This window comes from Rhinoraja longicauda, chromosome 5 (assembly GCF_053455715.1).
Source record: "Rhinoraja longicauda isolate Sanriku21f chromosome 5, sRhiLon1.1, whole genome shotgun sequence".
NCBI lineage: Eukaryota > Metazoa > Chordata > Chondrichthyes > Rajiformes > Arhynchobatidae > Rhinoraja > Rhinoraja longicauda.
The window spans coordinates 85,641,428-85,661,673 of NC_135957.1; the positions used below are offsets into that span (position 1 = coordinate 85,641,428).

At 51.3% G+C, this 20,246-nt stretch overlaps 1 protein-coding gene across 1 annotated transcript in view; it reads right to left on the minus strand.

Moving 5' to 3' along the window:
• Positions 1 to 14,085, minus strand: part of mettl24 (methyltransferase like 24) — a 27,282-nt gene extending 13,197 nt beyond the window's left edge. The window contains exon 1 of the mRNA XM_078399895.1: positions 13,991 to 14,085. The gene's annotated coding sequence lies outside the window, so the exon portion shown is untranslated. The remainder of the gene's footprint in view (positions 1 to 13,990) is intronic.
• Positions 14,086 to 20,246: the final 6,161 nt, after the last annotated feature.

Below are 20,246 nucleotides of genomic sequence, written 5' to 3' on the forward strand. Positions count from 1 at the left end.
GTGGGGCCCCCCCCCCTCGGTGAATGGGAGGGATGTGCACAGTGCCCAGGTGAACAAAGAGCCTTTTCACTGGCAATTACAAAGCACTGTCAGCTGACAGTTTCTACTCCTCAGGCAAGCCTTTGTAACAGGCCCCGTCTGCCCGTGGATGAAGTTCTATTCATGGACAAGGCTGAACAACGAAACAAAAGGTTAAAAGGAAAAAACATGGAGAAGACAGCGAGAATTCTAAGGTCTGGACCCAAGTGCTGAACTACAATCCACCTCTTTGCTGACCCTCGGACTTGATCGGACTTGACTGGCTTTACCTTGCACTAAAACGTTATTCCCTCATCATGTATCTGTACACTGTAAATGGTTCGATTGTAATCATAGAAACATACAAACAATTGTTTCCACTAGTGGGGAGAGTCTAGGACCAGCGTTCCTTTAGGAAGGAGATGAGGAGGGATTTGGTTTAGTCAGAGGACATTGTAGGTCCGGACAGTGTAGGCCCGGACACTGTAGGCCGGACACTGTAGGCCCGGACACTGTAGGCCCGGACACTGTAGGCCCGGACACTGTGGGCCCGGACACTGTAGTCCCGGACACTGTAGGCCCGGGACACTGTAGCCCGGGACACTGTAGGCCCGGACACTGTAGGGTAGGGGGCCCGCTGTAGGAACGGACAGTGTAGGCCCGAACACTGTAGGCCCGGACACTGTAGGCCCGAACACTGCAGGCCTGGACACTGTAGGCCCGAACACTGCAGGCCTGGACACTGTAGGCCCGGACACTGTAGGCCCGGACACTGTAGGGTAGGGGGGCCGCTGTAGGAACGGACAGTGTAGGCCCGAACACTGTAGGCCGGACACTGTAGGCCCGGACACTGTAGGCCCGAACACTGCAGGCCTGGACACTGTAGGCCCGAACACTGCAGGCCTGGACACTGTAGGCCTGGACACTGTAGGCCCGTAGGCCAGTGTAGGCTAACGGAGTGTGTTCGGGGAGCGGGGCCGAGTGTGTTCGCCTAACGGAGGTTGCCTAGCAACCGTCCTCCCGGCCCGGGCTGCCCGCCATTGGTGGAGCGGGAGCACATGGCCACCTGGCTGGGTGAGGTCACGGGGGGGCACGGGGCGGCAATCTCGCCTTGTCCCGTATTTGGGAATGAGAAAGTTGGCAATTCTATCTCTCCCCCCCCTCTCTCTCCCTTCCCCCTACTTCCCCTCCCTCACTCTCTCCCCTTTCCCCTCCCCCATTCCCCCCTCTCTCCACCCTCTCCTCTCTTCCCCCCTCTCTCCCTTCCCCCTCCACTCTCCCCCTCCCTTCCCTCACTTGCCCTCCCCCTCTCTCCCCTTCCCCCCTCCCCTATTCCCCCCTCTCTCCCTTACCCCATCCTCTCTTCCCCCCTCTCTCCCTTCCCCCCCCCTATTCCCCCCCTCTCTCCCTTCCCTCTCCCCTCTTTCCCTCCCCCTCTCCCCCCCCTCCCCCACTTCTTCTCCTTCCCCTGTCTTCCCCTCTTCCCTTCCCTCACACCTCTCCCCCTTCCCCCTCCCCCCTCCCCCTGTCCTCCTCCCCCTTTCCCCATACACATCCCCTCCCCATCCCTCTGGCAGAATGACTGATGGTTTCAAGCTCAGGGTTGCACCAAGGCCAGCCTTCTCCCAGCCACTTGCACCAAGGCCAGCCTTCTCCCAGCCACAACGTACATGTGCAATTAATTTGATCCAAGGAGAGATTAATTATTTTTTCTTCGACAGTCCTTGTGATCCAGGATAATTCTACTCAACGTTGACCTACTTTGAAAAGGAAAGGACACATTACACTTCCAAAGTTAGCTTGGAAATTAACTCGTGACTTTACCCTCAGCACTCAGTAGTGATTGCAAACCACTTTAGATAGACACAGAGTGCTGGAGTAACTCAGCGGGTCAGGCAGCATCTGTGGAGAACATGGATAGGTGACGTTGCACAGAGTGCTGGAGTAACTCAGCGGGTCAGGCAGCATCTGTGGAGAACATGGATAGGTGACGTTTCACAGAGTGCTGGAGTAACTCAGCGGGTCAGGCAGCATCTGTGGAGAACATGGATAGGTGACGATTCACAGAGTGCTGGAGTAACTCAGCGGGTCAGGCAGCATCTGTGGAGAACATGGATAGGTGACGTTTCGAGTCGGGACTTTTCTTCAGATTCAAGTTGAAACCCCTTTTCTGTTTCCTTCCTCCACGCTTTGTAAAGCACTGGTTTCAACTTTTCCTCCAGTCATAGACTCACGGAGACTCAGTCACGTAGTCAGAGAGTGACACAGCGTGGAAACAGGCCCTTCAGCCCAACTTGCCCACACCGGCCCAACATATCCCAGCTGCACTAGTCCCACCTGCCTGCATTTGGCCCGTATCCCTCTAAACCCGGCCTATCCATGTACCTGTCTAAATGTTTCTTCAACGTTGCGATAGTCCCAGCCTCAGCTACCTCCTCCGGCAGCTCGTTCCATAGATTCACCACCCACTGTGTGAAAAAGTTCCTATTAAATCTTTCCCTCATCTCAAACCCCTGTCCGCTGGTTCTTGATTCCCCTACTCTGGGTGAAAGACTGCATTCGCCCTATCTATTCCCCCTCATGATTTTGTACACCTCTAAAACATTACCCCTCATCCTCCTGCACTCCAGGGAAGAGTCCCAGCCTGCTCAACCTCTCCCTGGAGCTCAGAGCCTCGAGTCCAGGCAACATCCTTTCCAGCTTAATGCCTCCTGACTCCGAATGCCCCAACTAATGGAGGCAAGCATTCCATAGGCCTTTATTACAACTCTGATCTATCCTCAGCATAAAAGGACCTACCTTTAGGAAGGAGATGAGGAGGAACTTCTTTAGTCAGAGGGTGGTGAATCTGTGGGATTCATTGCCACAGAAGGCTGTGGAGGCCAAGTCAGTGGATATTTTTAAGGCAGAGATAGATAGATTCTTAGTGTAAGAAAATAACTGCAGATGCTGGTACAAATCGAAGGTATTTATTTCACAAAATGCTGGAGTAACTCAGCGGGTCTGTCCTGGGCCTCCTCCATTGTCAGAGTGAGGCCCAGCGCAAATTGGAGGAACAGCACCTCATATTTCGCTTGGGTAGTTTATACCCCAGCGGTATCAACATTGACTTCTCCAACTTCAGATAGTTCCTGCTTTCTCTCTCCATCCCCTCCCCCTTCCCAGTTCTCCCACCAGTCTTCCTGTCTCCGACTACATCCTATCTTTGTCCCGCCCCCTCCCCCGACATCAGTCTGAAGAAGGGTCTCGACCCGAAACGTCACCCATTCCTTCTCTCCAGAGATGCTGCCTGACCCGCTGAGTTACTCCGGCATTTTGTGTCTGCCTTCGATTTCAACCAGCATCTGCAGTTTTTTTCCCCGACTCATATATTGCAGTGACACTGAAGGCAGTCAATTTAATTGGGCTTTCATTGAAAACTGTTTCTTTGGCCAGTTTTCCTGCCAGAATGATTTTTTCCCCTAAAGTTCTTGGCTGGAGATGAATTTGGTGCAGTCCCAGTCCCAGTCCCAGTCTGTTAGTGTGAGCTGCTCCAGGGATTGTGACTAAGGATAAAGTCAGGGTAGGTTTCAACATGAGGAGTGGCAAAATGATCTCATTCCACATCACAATGCTGTGTAGGAAAATAACTGCAGATGCTGGTACAGATGGAAAGTATCAAAATGCTGGAGTAACTCAGCAGGTCTGGCAGCATCTCAGGAGAGAAGGAATGGGTGACGTTTCGGGTCGAGACCCTTCTTCAGACTGATGTCGGGGGGGGGGGGGGGACAAAGAAAGGATGCAGTTGGTGACAGGAAGACTAGTGGGAGAACTGGGAAGGGGGAGGGGAACAGAGGAACTATCTAAAGTTAGAGAAGTCAATGTTCATACCGCTGGGGTGTAAGCTGCCCAAGCGAAATATGAGGTGCTGTTCCTCCAATTTGTGCTGGGCCTCACCATGACACTGGAGGAGGCCCAGGACAGACTGGGAGTGGGAGGGGGAGTTGAAGTGCTGAGCCACCGGGAGATCAGGTTGGTTAAGGCGGACTGAGCGAAGGTGTTGAGCGAAACGATCGCCGAGCCTGCGTTTGGTCTCGCCTCCTTCAGATTGGAAGACCTTCTTTAGACCAGAAACAGGGGGCCACAGTCTTAGAATAAAGGGGAGGCCATTTAAAACTGAGATGAGAAGAAACTTTTTCACCCATAGAGTTGTGAATTTGTGGAATTCTCTGCCACAGAGGGCAGTGGAGGCCAATTCACTGGATGAATTTGAGAGAGAGTTAGATAGAGCTCTAGGGGCTAGTGGAATCAAGGGATGTGGGGAGAAGGCAGGCATGGGTTACTGATTGAGAATGATCAGCCATGATCATCATGAATGGCGGTGCTGGCTCGCAGGGCCAAATGGCCTCCTCCTGCACCTATTTTACAATAGACAATAGGTGCAGGAGGAGGCCATTCGGCCCTTCGAGCCTTTCTATGTTTCTATATAACTCCGTACAGACAGCACCCGTAGTCGGGATGGAACCCGGGTCTCTGGCGCTGTGAGGCAGCAACTCTACCGCTGCGCCACCGTGCTGCTTTGAACGATTAGAGTAAAGGTCAGCATGGATTGGATGGGCTGAAGGGCCTGTTTTCACGTCCTGCCTCTCTCTATGAAAGCTCACTGACAGAGTAACTCTACGCTGGAGGATTCCCAGTGCCTTGGCCAGTGAGTGATGAGCTGTCAGGGAGAACGTTTCTCTGGAGATCACGTTGAAAGCATTAAACTAATTTCCGAGGCGTGAGTGAGGTCATGTAACAGCTCAGCCTTAAAGCAATCTGGATGAACTTTCTCGAAGCAGAACTGCGCGTCCAATATCACCAACCCAAGGGCGTTCCTTCCAAAACTTCTCACCAAACTTTTCGCATTATCTATATAACTAAAACTCTCGTTTGTTATCTTGTTTGTGACTGAACTTCAGCCAAACCAGTACACGATAGCCCGACAATTTTAGGCCCACCTTGTTCACCATCGTCACTTTAGTGATAATGCAAGTAGTTTTATTGAAACCGGTCTTATATTTTTTAAGTTATTCACATTTTAAAGTTTAAAAGGAGGGGGAGGGGAGGAGGGAGGGAGGGGAGGAGGGAGGGAGGGGGGAAGGGGGGAGTGGGGGAGAAGGGAGAGGGAAGGGGGGGTTGTGGAGAGAGGGGAGGGGGGGAGGGGAAGGTGCTGCTCCAATGCAGGAGAGGTTTGGGCCCAACGGGTCCACTTGGTCTAGTTGAAAATAAAAGACTTGCAGATGCTGGAAGCCTGATCCAGATGCCAGGGAATGCCAGTGCGGCACGGTGGCACAGCGGTAGAGTTGCTGCCTCACAGCGCCAAAGACCCAGGTCCCATCCCGACTACGGGCGCCGTCTGTACGGAGTTGGTACGTTCTCCCCGTGACCTGCGTGGTTGTTCCCCGAGATCTTCGGTTTCCTCCCACACTCCAACGACGTACAGGTTTGTAGGCTAATTGGCTTGGTATAAATGTAAACCAGTGTCCCAGTGTAGGTTGGTGTTAATGTGCGGGGATCGCTGGTCGGTGCGGACTCTGTGCTAATCCAAAGCGACCTTTGTTCTGTGTCGTGTCTCCGTTCCCGTTGCGGCCTACCACCGGCCATGCACCTGGGACCACCTGGGTCTCTGGTTCGCAGAGCCCGCGGTCCGGACTCACCACCTGCGGCACTGGCTGCCTGCGGATGCTGCGGGAACGGCTGCGACTCATCTCCGGAGGCTCCGGCGCGGGCCGCGTGGACGTCGGAAGCCCGCAGGCCCCTGGGTGGGGGCCGACATCGGGAGCTCCGGCTCCGGCAGCGGCAGCGTGTTCGCCCGCCCCGAATCGCGGGGCTTGGGTCGGCCCGCCGCGGACCTTTCACCGTCCGGCGCGGCCTGGAATAGGCCGCGGGATTTTTCACCGCCCAGCGGGGGCTTCAATATCGGGAGCCCCGACCGCCCCGACGTGGCAAATCCAACAGCCTGACCGCGGGAGAAGACGGCAGGGGAAGAGAAAAAGACATTCTGGCCTTCCATCACAGTGAGGAGGGACTGGAGGAGACTCACTGTGATGGATGTTTCTTTTTGTTTGGTGTTAGTTGTGATTGTATGTGTTATTGCATTTTTATTGATTAATCTTATTGGTCTTATTGTTTAACTGCGGGTAATGTTCCATTTCACTACACATTTATGTGGTTGTGACAAATAAACAACTATTGACTATTGACTATTGATATCTCTAAACTAGAACAAGTGGACCCATCGGGCCCAAACCTCTCCTCCCCCTCTCCCCTCCCTCCCCTTCCCCTCCCCCTTCCCCCTTCCCTTCCCCCCCACTCCATCCCCCTTATCCTCCCCCCTCCCACTCCCTCCCTCCCTCTCCCCCCTCCCTAGGAGATAGATTTAAACTTTAAAATGTGAATAACTTTAAAAATATTTCAATGAAACTTCTTCCATTAGCACCAAAGGGACGACGGTGAGTAAGGTGGGGCCTAACATTGTCGCGCTATCGTGCACCGTTTTGGCTGTAGTTCAGGAACAAACAAACAAACAAACAAACAAACGAGAGTTTTAGTATATAGATTAAACTGTCAGTGTAAGAAAATAACTGCAGATGCTGGTACAAACCGAAGGTATTTATTTCACAAAATGCTGGAGTAACTGAGCAGGTCAGGCAGCATCTCGGGAGAGAAGGAATGGGTGACGTTTCGGGTCGAGACCCTTCTTCAGACCGTAAACTGGAATTTAGAAGGATGAGAGGAGATCTTATAGAGACGTACAAAATTATAAAAGGACTGGACAAGCTAGATGATGGAAACATGTTCCCAATGTTGGGGGAGTCCAGAACCAGGGAGCCACACAGTCTAAGAATGAAGGGGAGGCCATTTAAAACTGAGGTGAGAAAAAGCTTTTTCACCCAGAGAGTTGTGAATTTGTGGAATTCTCTGCCACAGAGGGCAGTGGAGGCCAATTCACTGGATGGATTTAAAAGAGAGTTAGATAGAGCTCTAGGGGCTAGCGGAATCAAGGGATATGGGGAGAAGGCAGGCACGGGTTACTGATTGTGGATGATCAGCCATGATCACAATGAATGGCGGTGCTGGCTAGAAGGGCCAAAGGGCCTCCTCCTGCACCTAGTTTATATGTTTCCATGTTTAACCCCTGACACACGCACTAATCAAGAATCTATCTATCTCCGCCTGCTTTTCCACGCAGTATGATTCTATGACTCTATGACTCTGGTATGTGCATGTTACCCACAGCAGCATGTGACATTGTGCAGATGTGGAGACTCATGCGAGCACTCATCCCAAGTCTGGCCAAGTGCCCATCCAGCTGTTGGACTCCTTCATTCTTCAGCTGGTGTTGCAAGGACATGAGGTGCCCCAGGGTTACTCAACCTCCCCTTCCATGACCCCCATCCACAGCTCGCGCTGCCTCAGCAAGGCCAGCAGAATGGGTGATCAAGGACTTACTCTCACCCCAGTCACTCCCTCCTCCCTCCCCTCCCATCGGGCGGTCAGCGGTAGAGTTGCTGCCTTACAGCGAATGCAGCGCCGGAGACCCGGGTTCCATCCCGACCACGGGTGCTGTCTCTGTGCAGTTTGCACGTTCACCTGCCTGGCTTTTTTTCTGAGATCGCCGGTTTCCTCCCACACTCCAAAAGCATATAGATATGTAGGTTAATTGGCTGGGTAAATGTAAAAATTGTCGCTAGTGGGTGTAGAATAGTGTTAATGTGTGGGGATCGCTGGTCGGCGTGGACCCGGTGGGCCGAAGGGCCTGTTTCCGCGCTGTATCTCCAAAACTAAACTAAACTAAGCAAGAGATACAGAACTCATGAGCTGATGAGAGGAGAGGATGAGAGGAGATCTTATCGAAACGTATAAGATTATTAAGGGGTTGGACACGTTGGAGGCAGGAAACATGTTCCCAATGTTGGGGGAGTCCAGAACAAGGGGCCACAGTTTAAGAATAAGGGGTAGGCCATTTAGAACTGAGATGAGGAAAAAAAATTTCAGTCAGAGAGTTGTGAATCTGTGGAATTCTCTGCCTCAGAAGGCAGTGGAGGCCAATTCTCTGAATGCATTCAAGAGAGAGTTAGATAGAGCTCTTAAGGATAGCGTAGTCAGGGGGTATGGGGAGAAGGCAGGAACGGGGTACTGATTGAGAATGATCAGCCATGATTACATTGAATGGCGGTGATGGCTCGAAGGGCCGAATGGCCTCCTCCTGCACCTATTGTCTATTGTCTATTGAGAGCTGGGTATGAGAAAGAGAGACACAAGGAAATGCGTCGTGATCGAAACACGAAGTGCCGGAAGAACTCAGCAGGTCAGGCAGCATCTGTGGGGCAATGGGCAGGAGATGTTTCGAGTCGAGACCTTTATCAGAGGAAGGGAATATCGCCGATAGCGTGTGATCGCAGTTGCCATGGAGATAGAATCATAGAGAGATACAGTGTGGAAAGAGGCCCTTCGGCCCAACTGGCCCACACCGGCCAACATGTTCCATCTACTCCAGTCCCACCTGCCTGCATTTGGTCCATCGACCTCCAAACCTGTCCTATCCATGTACCTGTCCAACTGTTTCTTAAACGTAGTCCCAGCCTCAACTACCTCCTCTGGCAGCTTGTTCCATACACACACCACACTTTGTGATAAGTGTTGTTTAGCTGTAAATTGGTTTTCCACAGATGCTTGGACTTAAATAAACCATAAATCCTCTGACAACCGGCAGACCTTTAATGTTAGCATCAGTCACACATCACTGACCAATGTCCAATGATGTTGGTCAGTGATACGATCACCATTCATTGTGATCATGGCTGATCGTCCACAATCAATAACCCGTGCCTGCCTTCTCCCCATACCCCTTGATTCCACTAGCCCCTAGAGCTCTATCTAACTCTCTTTTAAATTCATCCAGTGAATTGGCCTCCACTGCCTTCTGTGGCAGAGAATTCCACAAATTCACAACTCTCTGGGTGAAAAAGTTTTTTCTCATCTTAGTTTTAAATGGCCTCCCCTTTATTCTTAGACTGTGGCCCCTGGTTCTGGACTCGCCCAACATTGGGAACATTTTTCCTGCATCTAGCTTGTCCAGTCATTTTATAATTTTATATGTTTTTTTTATTAGATCCCCTCTCATCCTTCTAAATTACAGTGAATACAAGCCCAGTCTCTCCAATCTTTCCTCATATGACAGTCCCGCCATCCCAGGAATTAACCTCGTAAACCTACGCTGCATGCCCTCAATAGCAAGGATGTCCTTCCTCAAATTAGGAGACCAAAACTGTACACAATACTCCAGATGTGGTTTCACCAGGGCCCTGTACAACTGCAGAAGAACCTCTTTACTCCTATAATGAAATCCTCTCGTTATGAAGGCCAACATGCCATTAGCTTTCTTCACTGCCTGCTGTACCTGCATGTTTACTTTCAGTGACTGGTGTACAAGGACACCCAGGTCTCGTTGCACTTCCCTTTTTCCTAATCTGACACCTTGAGACAATAATTTGCCTCCTTGTTCTTGCCGCCAAAGTGGATAACCTCACATTTATCTATATTATACTGCATCTGCCACGCATCTGCCCACTCACCCAACATGTCCAAGTCACCCTGCAACCTCATAGCATCCGGGACTGTCATATGTTGAAAGACTGGAGCGACTAGGCTTGTATACACTGGAATTTAGAAGGATGAGAGGAGATCTTATCGAAACGTATAAGATTATTAAGGGGTTGGACACGTTAGAGGCAGGAAACATGTTCCCAATGTTGGGGGAGTCCAGAACAAGGGGCCACAATTTAAGAATAAGGGGTAGGCCATTTAGACAGGAGACGAGGAAAAACTTTTTCAGTCAGAGTTGTGAATCTGTGGAATTCTCTGCCTCAGAAGGCAGTGGAGGCCAATTCTCTGAATGCATTCAAGAGAGAGCTAGATAGAGCTCTTAAGGATAACGGAGTCAGGGGGTATGGGGAGAAGGCAGGAACGTTGCACTGATTGAGAATGATCAGCCATGATCACATTGAATGATGGTGCTGGCTCGAAGGGCCGAATGGCCTCCTCCTGCACCTATTGTCTATTGTCTATCCTCTTCGCAGTTCACACTGCCACCCAGCTTTGTGTCATCTGCAAACTTGACCTACCATCTCCCCCATTGGAGACCTTTGAACTATCTTTAGTCGGACTTTGCTGGCTTTATCTTGCACTAAACGTTATTCCCTTTGTCACGTATCTGTACACTGCGGACGGCTCGATTGTAATTGTGTGTTGTCTTTCCACAGACTGGTTAGCACGCAACAAAAGCTTTTCACTGTACCTCGGTACACGTGACAATACACTAAACTCAACTAAACTACAGTGAAAAGGTCAGAAAGTGCATCAGATAAGGAGAGAATGTCGGGTAAACACAAAATGCCGGAGCAACTCAGCGGGTCAGGCAGCATCTCGGGAGAGAAGGAATGGGTGACGTTTCGGGTCGAGACCCTTCTTCAGACAGCCTGACCTGAGTTCCCGCAGCACATTGGGTTTTGCTCGGTGGGTTCAGAGCTGGGACATCAAGGCCAGCACGGTAAGGCAGCGGTAGAGTTGCTGCCTCACAGCGCCGGAGACCCGGGTTCCATCCCGACTACGGGCGCCGCCTGTACGGAGTTTGTACCTTCTCCCCGTGACCTGCGTGGGTTTTCTCCGAGATCTTCGGTTTCCTCCCACACTCCAAAGACGTACAGATTTGTAGGTTAATTGGCTTAGTAGAATTGTAAATTGTCCGTAGTGCGTGTGTAGGATAGTGTTAGTGTGCGGGGATCGCTGGTCGGCGCGGACGCGGTGGGCTGAAGGGCCAGTTTCCACGCTGTATCTCTAAACTAAATTAAACTAAATCTGAAGCTGACGGTAAGACGAGGGACATTGCAGTCTGAAGAAGGGTCTCGACCCCAAACGTCACCCATTCCTTCTCTCCACAGATGCTGCCTGACCCGCTGAGTTACTCCGGCACTTTGTGTCTATCTCCGGTGTAAACCTTCCTGCAGGTTTGGAGCAGGTGCAACTGTGACGTGCCATCAGCGTGAGAGCAAAAGCAAGTCGGCCAAAGTAACTTGGCAGTTCTTTGGGGATCCATCGTGGGAGCTGAACATTCTGCACCCAGCTGTCTGCGACCAGCTGCAGTCCCAGCCCACTCCTGACACAATGTGAGACCACTGGGTGAGACACTGCCCACGCCCAGACGTCAGAGGTGAGAGGAGCAGAGGTAGGCCATTCGGCCCGTCGAGTCTACCCCGCCATTCAACCGTGGCCGATCTATCTCACCCTCCTAACCCCATTCTCCTGCCTTCTGTAAGAGTGCAACATCAAGTACATGTTAAACAAACACACGCACAGGCGTCTTCGTTCTGACATCAGAACGTAGACCATCATCCTCGACCTCCTGGGGATCGCCACGACGATAAGAATAAAGGGGAGGCCATTTAAAACTGAGGCGAGAAAAAACTTTTTCACCCAGAGAGTTGTGAATCTGTGGAATTCTCTGCCACAGAGGGCAGTGGAGACCAATTCATTGGATGGATGTAAAGGAGAGTTAGATAGAGCTCTAGGGGATAGCAGAATCAAGGGATATGGGGAGAAGGCAGGCATGGGTTACTGATCGTGGATGATCAGCCATGATCACAATGAATGGGCGGTGCTGGCTCAAAGGGCCGAATGGCCTCCTCCTGCACCTATTTTCTTTGTTTCTATGTTTCTCCCCATAACCCCTGACACCCGCACTAATCACGAATCTATCTATCTATCTCTGCCTTAAAAATATCCACTGACTTGGCCTCCATAGCCTTCTGTGGCAATGAATTCCACAGGTTCACCACCCTCTGACTTACTAAATTCCTCCTCATCTCCTTCCTAAAGGAACGTCCTTTAATTCTGAGACTGTGCCCTCTGGCCCTAGACTCTCCCACTATTGGAAACATCCACTCCACACCCACTCTATCCAGGCCTTTCGCTGTTCGATGAGTTTCAATGAGGTCTCCACTCTATCCAGGCCACATCTACACCCCCAGCCTCCCCTGTTCATTCACAGCAAGTGGGGGGACACTGATGGTGTCCGGTCCTAATTGCCCCAGGTTAGGAGAGAGGCACGCCATAAATGCCCCTACATGAGAGGGGAGCCCGGGGTTACGGGGAGAAGGCAGGAGAATGGGGTTGAGAGGGAAAGAAAAATCAGCCATGATTGAATGGTGGATTCGACTTCATAAGTAATAGGAGCAGAATTAGGCTATTTAGCCCATCAAGTCTCGATGCGGTCTGTTAATGCCATTCTTACCTTACACCAAACACAGGTTCATTAGTGATAGGAGCAGAATGAGGTCATTTAGCCTATTACGTTAAGGTGGCACGGTGGCACAGCGGTTGAGTTGTTTCCTTACAGCACGTACAGCGCCAAAGACCCGGGTTCAATCCCGATTATGGGTGCTGTCTGTACGGAGTTTGTACGTTCTCCCTGATTTGTATGGTCTCCTAATCTGAGGAAAGACATTCTAGATTGATCCCTGGGATGGCAGGACTTTCATATGAAGAAAGACTGGATAGACTCGGCTTATACTCGCTGGAATTTAGAAGACTGAGGGGGGATCTTATAGAAACATTTAAATTCTTAAGGGGTTGGACAGGCGAGATGCGGGAAGATTGTTCCCGATGTTGGAGAAGTCCAGAACAAGGGGTCACAGTTTAAGGATAAGGGGGAAGTCCTTTAGGACCGAGATGAGAAAGTTTTTTTTCACACAGAGAGTGGTGAATCTGTGGAATTCTCTGCCACAGAAGGTAGTTGAGGCCAGTTCATTGGCTATATTTAAGAGGGAGTTAGATGTGGCCCTTGTGGCTAAAGGGATCAGGGGGTATGGAGAGAAGGCAGGTACAGGTTACTGAGCTGGATGATCAGCCATGATCATATTGAATGGCGGTGCAGGCTCGAAGGGCCGAATGGCCTACTCCTGCACCTATTGTCTATGTTTCTATGTTTCTATGTGACCTGCGTGGGTTTTCTCCGGGATCTTTGGTTTCCTCCCACACTTCAAAGACTTACACTACAGTTTTGTAGGTTAGTTGGCTTGGTGTAAATGTAAAATCGCGTGTGCAGAATAGTGTTAGTGTGCGGGGATCGCTGGTCGGCGCAGACTCGGTGGGCCGAAGGGCCTGTTTTCGTGAAGTATCTCTAAACTAAACTAAACTAAAAAAAATCTGTCATATTCATTACAGGTCGTTCCACGCTGAACACTGAGAGAGACAAAGTACTGGAGTAACTCAGCAGGTTAGATGGCACCTTTGGATAACATGGAGAGGTGGCCTGTCTCGAGATAATTGTAATCATGTATTGTCTTTCCGCTGGCTGGTTAGCACGTCGTGTTGCCAACTGCCCCGTATTAGCCGGGACATCCCATATTTTGGGCCAAATTAGTTTGTATTGTACGGGACCGCCCGTGTCCCGTATTAGTAGGGTTGCCAACTTCCTCACTCCCGAATAAGGGACAAAGGGTGACGTCACCGCCCTGCGTCCCTCGTCACCTCACCCAGCCAGCGGCCACGTGCTCCTGCTCCACCAATGGCGGCCGCCCGGGACGGGAGGCGGGTTGCTACGCACCCTCCATTAGGCGGCGCCTGGGCCTACCGACCTAGACTGTCCGGAGCTAAAATGTCGTAAACCTAGAGTATCGGGACCTAAACTGTCCGGGCCTACAGCGTCCGGGCCTACAGCGTCCGGGCCTACAGCGTCCGTGCCTACAGCGTCCGGGCCTACAGCGTCCGGGCCTACAGCGTCCGGGCCTACAGCTCCCCCCGGGCCTACAGCTCCCCCAGGGCCTACAGCGTCCGGGCCTACAGTGTCTGGGCCTACAGCGTCTGTCCTACAGTGTCTGTCCTACAGCTCCCCCTGGGCCTAATACCCGTACCTCGGTACACGTGACAATAAACTAGACTCACTGCCCACCTGAGTGGTGCTGATGTAAACCAAGAAACGAGCAGCCTCTTCCTCCAAGGAGTGTTGTGGACTGGCCCAGGGCTGGAGTTCAATGTGCCAACGGAGTGACTGCGGAGAGGAAGACAGACCATGGTTAGTGAGATCATCACAGCATAAGATCATAAGTTCATAAGTGATAGGAACAGAATTAGGCCATTTGGCCCATCAAGTCTACTCCACCATTCAATCATGGCTGATCTATCTCTCCCTCCAAACCCCATTCTCCTGCCTTCTCCCCGTAACCCTGGACACCCGTACTAATCAAGAATCTATCTATCTCCGCCTTAAAAATATCCACTGGCTTGGCCTCCACAGCCTCCTGTGGCAACGAGTTCCACAGATTCACCACCGTCTGACTAAAGAAATTCCTCCTCATCTCCTTCCTAAAAGAATGTCCTTTAATTCTGAGGCTGTGACCTCTGGTCCTAGACTCTCCCACATCCACTCTATCCAAGCCTTTCACTATTCTGGATGTTTCAATAAGGTCCCCCCTCATCCTCCTAAACTCCAGCGAGTACAGGCCCAGTGCCGACAAACGCTCATCGTATGTTAACCCACTCATTCCTGGGATCATTCTTGTAAACCTCCTCTGGACCCTCTCCAGAGCCAGCACATCCCTCCTCAGATACGGGGCCCAAAACTGCTCACAATATTCCAAATGCAGCCTGACCCGTACAATGCCACAACACCGAGACCACGGTTTAAACCGGCATTTTTTAGTTTTTTCAGTGCGGAAACAGGCCCTTCGGCCCACCGAGTCCGTGCCAATCAGCGATCCTATTAAAACTATCCTACACCCACCAGGGAAGATTTTAACATTTGCCCAGCCAATTAACCTACAAACCTGCACGTCTTTGGAGCGTGGGAGGGAACCGAAGATCTCAGAGAAAACCCACGCAGGTCACGGGGAGAACGTACAAACTCCGTACAGACGGCGCCCGTAGTCGGGATGGAACCCGGGTCTCCGGCGCTGCATTCGCTGTAAGGCAGCAACTCTAGCGCTGCGCCACCGTGCCACCCTGTAGTTCCTTCCTACACATTTAGTTTTTTCCCCCTCCCCACTGAAATTCTTCACCATTATTCAGGCTTGTGGTTCGGTAAGTTAACCAACCATCACTGGCTTCAATGTTTTTGAAAGTAGGGAAAGCTTCAAGCTGGTTTTCCAAGCGAAAACATATGTACGACTTTCACACATTCATTTCCGTTCCACATTAATTTGCCCCTCATTTCCGTGTTCCACGCTGAGGTAAGTTATAAGCCTGATGCACTAGCAAGTAAACAGATGCCCGTGCAGTCTAACCGCAGGGAGGCATCTTGATCTCGTGCATTCAATTCTGCTGGGTGTCAGGGAATGCAAGATTAAACTGCAGCCTGGAGAGGCAAGGAACTGCAGATGCTAGAATCGTGAGTCAAGCATAAAGTGCTGGAGGAACTCAGCAGCATCTGTGGAAGGTGGATCAACCCGGGGCAACACGGTGGCGCAGCGGTAGAGTTGCTGCCTTGCACCGCTTACAGCGCCAGAAATCCGGGTTCGATCCTGGCCACGGGTGCTATCTCTGCGGAGTTTGCACGTTCTCCCCGTGACCACGCGAGTTTTCTCCGAGATCTTTGGTTTCCTCCCTCACTCCAAACATTAACACACACAGACACAAACACAAACTCCAACACGACAGGTTTGTAGGTTAAGTGGCTTGGTATAATTGTAAATTGTCCCCAGTGAGTGTGTAGGATAGCGTTAGTGTGATGTTTCCATGCTGTGTCTCTAAACTAAACTAAACTAAACTAAACTAGACAGATGACATTTAGGGCGGCACGGTGGCGCAGCGGTAGAGTTGCTGCCTTACAGCGAATGCAGCGCCGGAGACCCGGGTTCCATCCTGACTACGGGCGCCGTCTGTACGGAGTTTGTACGTTCTCCCCGTGATCTGCGTGGGTTTTCTCCGAGATCTTCGGTTTCCCCCCACACTCTAAAGACGTGCAGGTGTGTAGGTTAATTGGCTTGGTGTAAATGTAAAAATTGTCCCTAGTGTGTGTAGGATGGTGTTAGTGTGCGGGGAATCGCTGGGCAGCGCGGGCTCGGTGGGCTGAAGGGCCTGTTTCCGTGCTGTATCTCTAAAAAAAAATCTAAACTGAAGATAGGCACAAAATGCTGGAATAACTCAGCGGGACGGGCAGCATCTGCGGAGAAAAGGAACGGGTGACATTTTGGGTTGAGTCCCTTCTTATGGCTGAAGAATGGTGTCAACCCTAAATGTCAGGCAGCAACTCTCCAGAGTGACTCCAGCATAATCCTCTGGGCTCCGACTACAGAGCCCTGAAGATTATCGGAACACAGCTACCAGCCTTGGAGGGCATCTACAACACACGATGCCTCAGGAAAGCCACCAGCATCCACAAAGGCTCTTCACACCCCTGCAACAGTCTGTTCGAACTTCTACCATCGGGCAGACGATACAAAGCCTTCTACGCACGCACCTCCAGACTCAGGAACAGCTTCATCCCCAGGGCCATAGCTGCTATGAACCGGTCCTGCTGAGCCGGATGGCCACAACGCACAGCGATCCGGCACAGATCTACTTGCACTTTATACTGTTTTAACTGATTCTAATTTTGTTTCTCTGGGTTGTCTAAATTTCTGTTGATTAGCTAATTAATTTATTGCATCGAATGGAATTGTCATTCCCAATCTCGTTGTACCCCTGTACAATGACAATAAAGATATATTGTATTGTGTCTATCTTAAGGAAAAACTGAATGCCCCCAATCAAAACTGAAATTGTTTGAAATACCCTGCTAGTCAGACAGCATCTGTGCAGGTAGAAGCATAGTGACATTACAGCTTAACAATAGACAATAGATAATAGGTGCAGGAGGAGGCCATTCGGCCCTTCGAGCCAGCACCGCCATTCAATGTGATCATGGCTGATCATTCTCAATCAGTACCCCGTCCCTGCCTTCTCCCCATACCCCCTGACTCCGCTATCATTAAGAGCTCTATCTAGCTCTCTCTTGAATGCATTCAGAGAATTGGCCTCCACTGCCTTCTGAGGCACAGAATTCCACAGATTTACAGCTTGAACGTAGAACATAGAACATAAAAGGGCTCTGACCCGAAACGTCACCTATTCCTTTTCTCCAGAGATGCTGCCTGACCCGCTGAGTTATCCATACAAGTGTAAATTGTCCCTAGTGTGTGTAGATGTCGTTAATGTCCGGGGATCGCTGGTCGGCGCGGACTCGGTGGGTCGAAGGGCCTGTTTCCACGCTGTATCGCTAAACTAAACTAAACAGCCCCAACATATAGTCATCGAGTTATACAGCACAGAAACAGGCCCTTCGTCCCAGCTCGACCATGCCAACCTATATGATTTAGGTGGTTTTTAACAGACTGCCCTTAATAGACAATAGACAATAGGTGCAGGAGTAGGCCATTCAGCCCTTCGAGCCAGCACCGCCATTCAATGCGATCATGGCTGATCACTCTCAATCAGTACCCCGTTCCTGCCTTCTCCCCATACCCCCTCACTCCGCTATCCTTAAGAGCTCTATCCAGCTCTCTCTTGAAAGCATCCAACGAACTGGCCTCCACTGCCTTCTGAGGCAGAGAATTCCACACCTTCACCACTCTCTGACTGAAAAAGATCTTCCTCATCTCCGTTCTAAATGGCCTACCCCTTATTCTTAAACTGTGGCCCCTTGTTCTGGACTCCCCCAACATTGGGAACATGTTTCCTGCCTCTAATGTGTCCAATCCCCTAATTATCTTATATGTTTCAATAAGATCCCCCCTCATCCTTCTAAATTCCAGTGTATACAAGCCCAATCGCTCCAGCCTTTCAACATACGACAGTCCCGCCATTCCGGGAATTAACCTAGTGAACCTACGCTGCACGCCCTCCATAGCAAGAATATCCTTCCTCAAATTTGGAGACCAAAACTGCACACAGTACTCCAGGTGCGGTCTCACCAGGGCCCGGTACAACTGTAGAAGGACCTCTTTGCTCCTATACTCAACTCCTCTTGTTATGAAGGCCAACATTCCATTGGCTTTCTTCACTGCCTGCTGTACCTGCATGCTTCCTTTCATTGACTGATGCACTAGGACACCCAGATCTCGTTGAACTCCCCCTCCTCCTAATTGATTGAAAGATACAGCATGTAAACAGACTTTTCGGCCCACTGAGCCCACGCTGACCATCAATCATCTGTTCATACTAGTTCTATGTTATCCAGTCCCTACACTTTAGAATTTAGAGACGCAGCGCGGAAATGGGTCCTTCAGTCCACCGGGTCGGCGCCGACCAGCGACCAGCGATCAGCCCGTACACGAGTACTATCCCGCACACTGGGGACAATTTATTTGTGGTTTTCACGTCACCCACAGACAGCGCGCGAGGTTGAGATGGAAGTCGGGTCGCTGGTAAGGTTGCCAACTGTCCCGTATTAGCCGGGACATTCCGTATTTTGGGCTAAACTAGTTTGTCCCGTACGGGCTCCCGTATTAGCAGGGTTGCCAACTTCCTCACTCCCAAATAAGGGACAAAGGGTGACGTCACCGCCCTGCGCCCCACGCGACCTCACCCAGCCAGTGGCCACGTGCTCCCGCTCCACCAACAGCGGCCTAACGGCCCGGGCGCTGCCTAACGGAGGTTGCGTAGCGACCTGCCTCCCGGCCCGGGCGGCCGCCATTGGTGAAGCGGGAGCACGTGGCCGCTGGGTGGGTGAGGTGGGGTCACGGAGCTGTGACGTCACCTTGTCCCGTATTTGGGAGTGAGGAAGTTGGCAACCCCAGTCGCTGGTGCTGTGAGGCGGCAACTCTACCGCTGCGCCACCGTGCCGACTTCTAATAGGAAACCCCCACAAAGTGGACAATAAAACAACTCAGGCATGCCCATGAGTGTCTCCCTGTCTCAGCAAGAAACCCAGAGAGAGGTTAAAGTCGGCGCCAGGGCATGGGCACGGTGGCGCAGAGGTAGAGTTGCTGACTCACGGCGCCAGAGACCCGGGTTCCATCCCGACTACGGGCGCCGTCTGTACGGAGTTTGTACGTTCTCCCCGTGACCTGCGTAGGTTTTCTCCGAGATCTTCAGTTTCCTCCCACACTCCAAAGACGTACAGGTTTGTAGGTTAACTGGCTTGGTATAATTGTGAATTGTCCCTAGTGTGTGTAGGGTAGTGTGTGTGCAGGGATCGCTGGTCGGCACGGACTCGGTGGGCCGAAGGGCCTGTTTCCACGCTGTATCTCTAAACTGAACTAAATGAAGGGCAGTGTAAATGTGGGCTGAGGTCACAAAGCCCACATCAGCCTTGGCCCTCACAGTTTGTCGTGAAGTGGGACTCCCAGCTCCTGGTTTGTCAGCGGGACCATATATATGATCAGGATACTCTGGTAACTAAATCCACAAAGCCATTTACTGTGAACAGGGCTGTATGTGTACAGTGGAAACATTGAAGGGTGGGGAGGGAATGCACAAACACTACACATTTGTCAAACTAGCACAGAAAGCACACAGTGCATCTCAGCATGGTGTGTGTATGGGACAGCTCTGCCCAGGACTGCAAGAGATTACAGAGAGTTGTGGATGTACCCCAGTCCATCACATCCACCACGCTCCCCTCCATCGACCCCATCCACACTTCACGCTGAAGGTAGACGCATAACGCTGGAGTAACTCAGCGGGTCAGGCAGCATCTCGGGAGAGAAGGAATGGGTGACGTTTCGGGTCGAGACCCTTCTTCAGACTGGTGTCAGGGGAGGGGGCGGGACAAAGATAGGATGTAGTCGGAGACAGGAAGACTGGTGAGAGAACTGGGAAGGGGAGGGGATGGAGAGAGCGAGAGGGGAAGCGGGGACTATCTGAAGTTAGAGAAGTCAATGTTCATACCGCTGGGGTGTAAACTACCCGAGTGAAATATGAGGTGCTGTTCCTCCAATTTGCGCTGGGCCTCACTCTGACAATGGAGGAGGCCCAGGACAGAAAGGTCAGATTGGGAATGGGAGGGGGAGTTGAAGTGCTGAGCCACCGGGAGATCAGGTTGGTTAAGGCGGACTGAGCGGAGGTGTTCAGCGAAACGAAAAAGCAGTTCTTTCCTACACGTCACACTGCCTGGGTAAAACAGCCAACATAATCAAAGTGTGTAGGAAGGAACTGCAGATGCTGGTTTTAAATTGAAGATAGACACAGAGTGCTGGAGTAACTCAGCGGGTCAGGCAGCATCTGTGGGG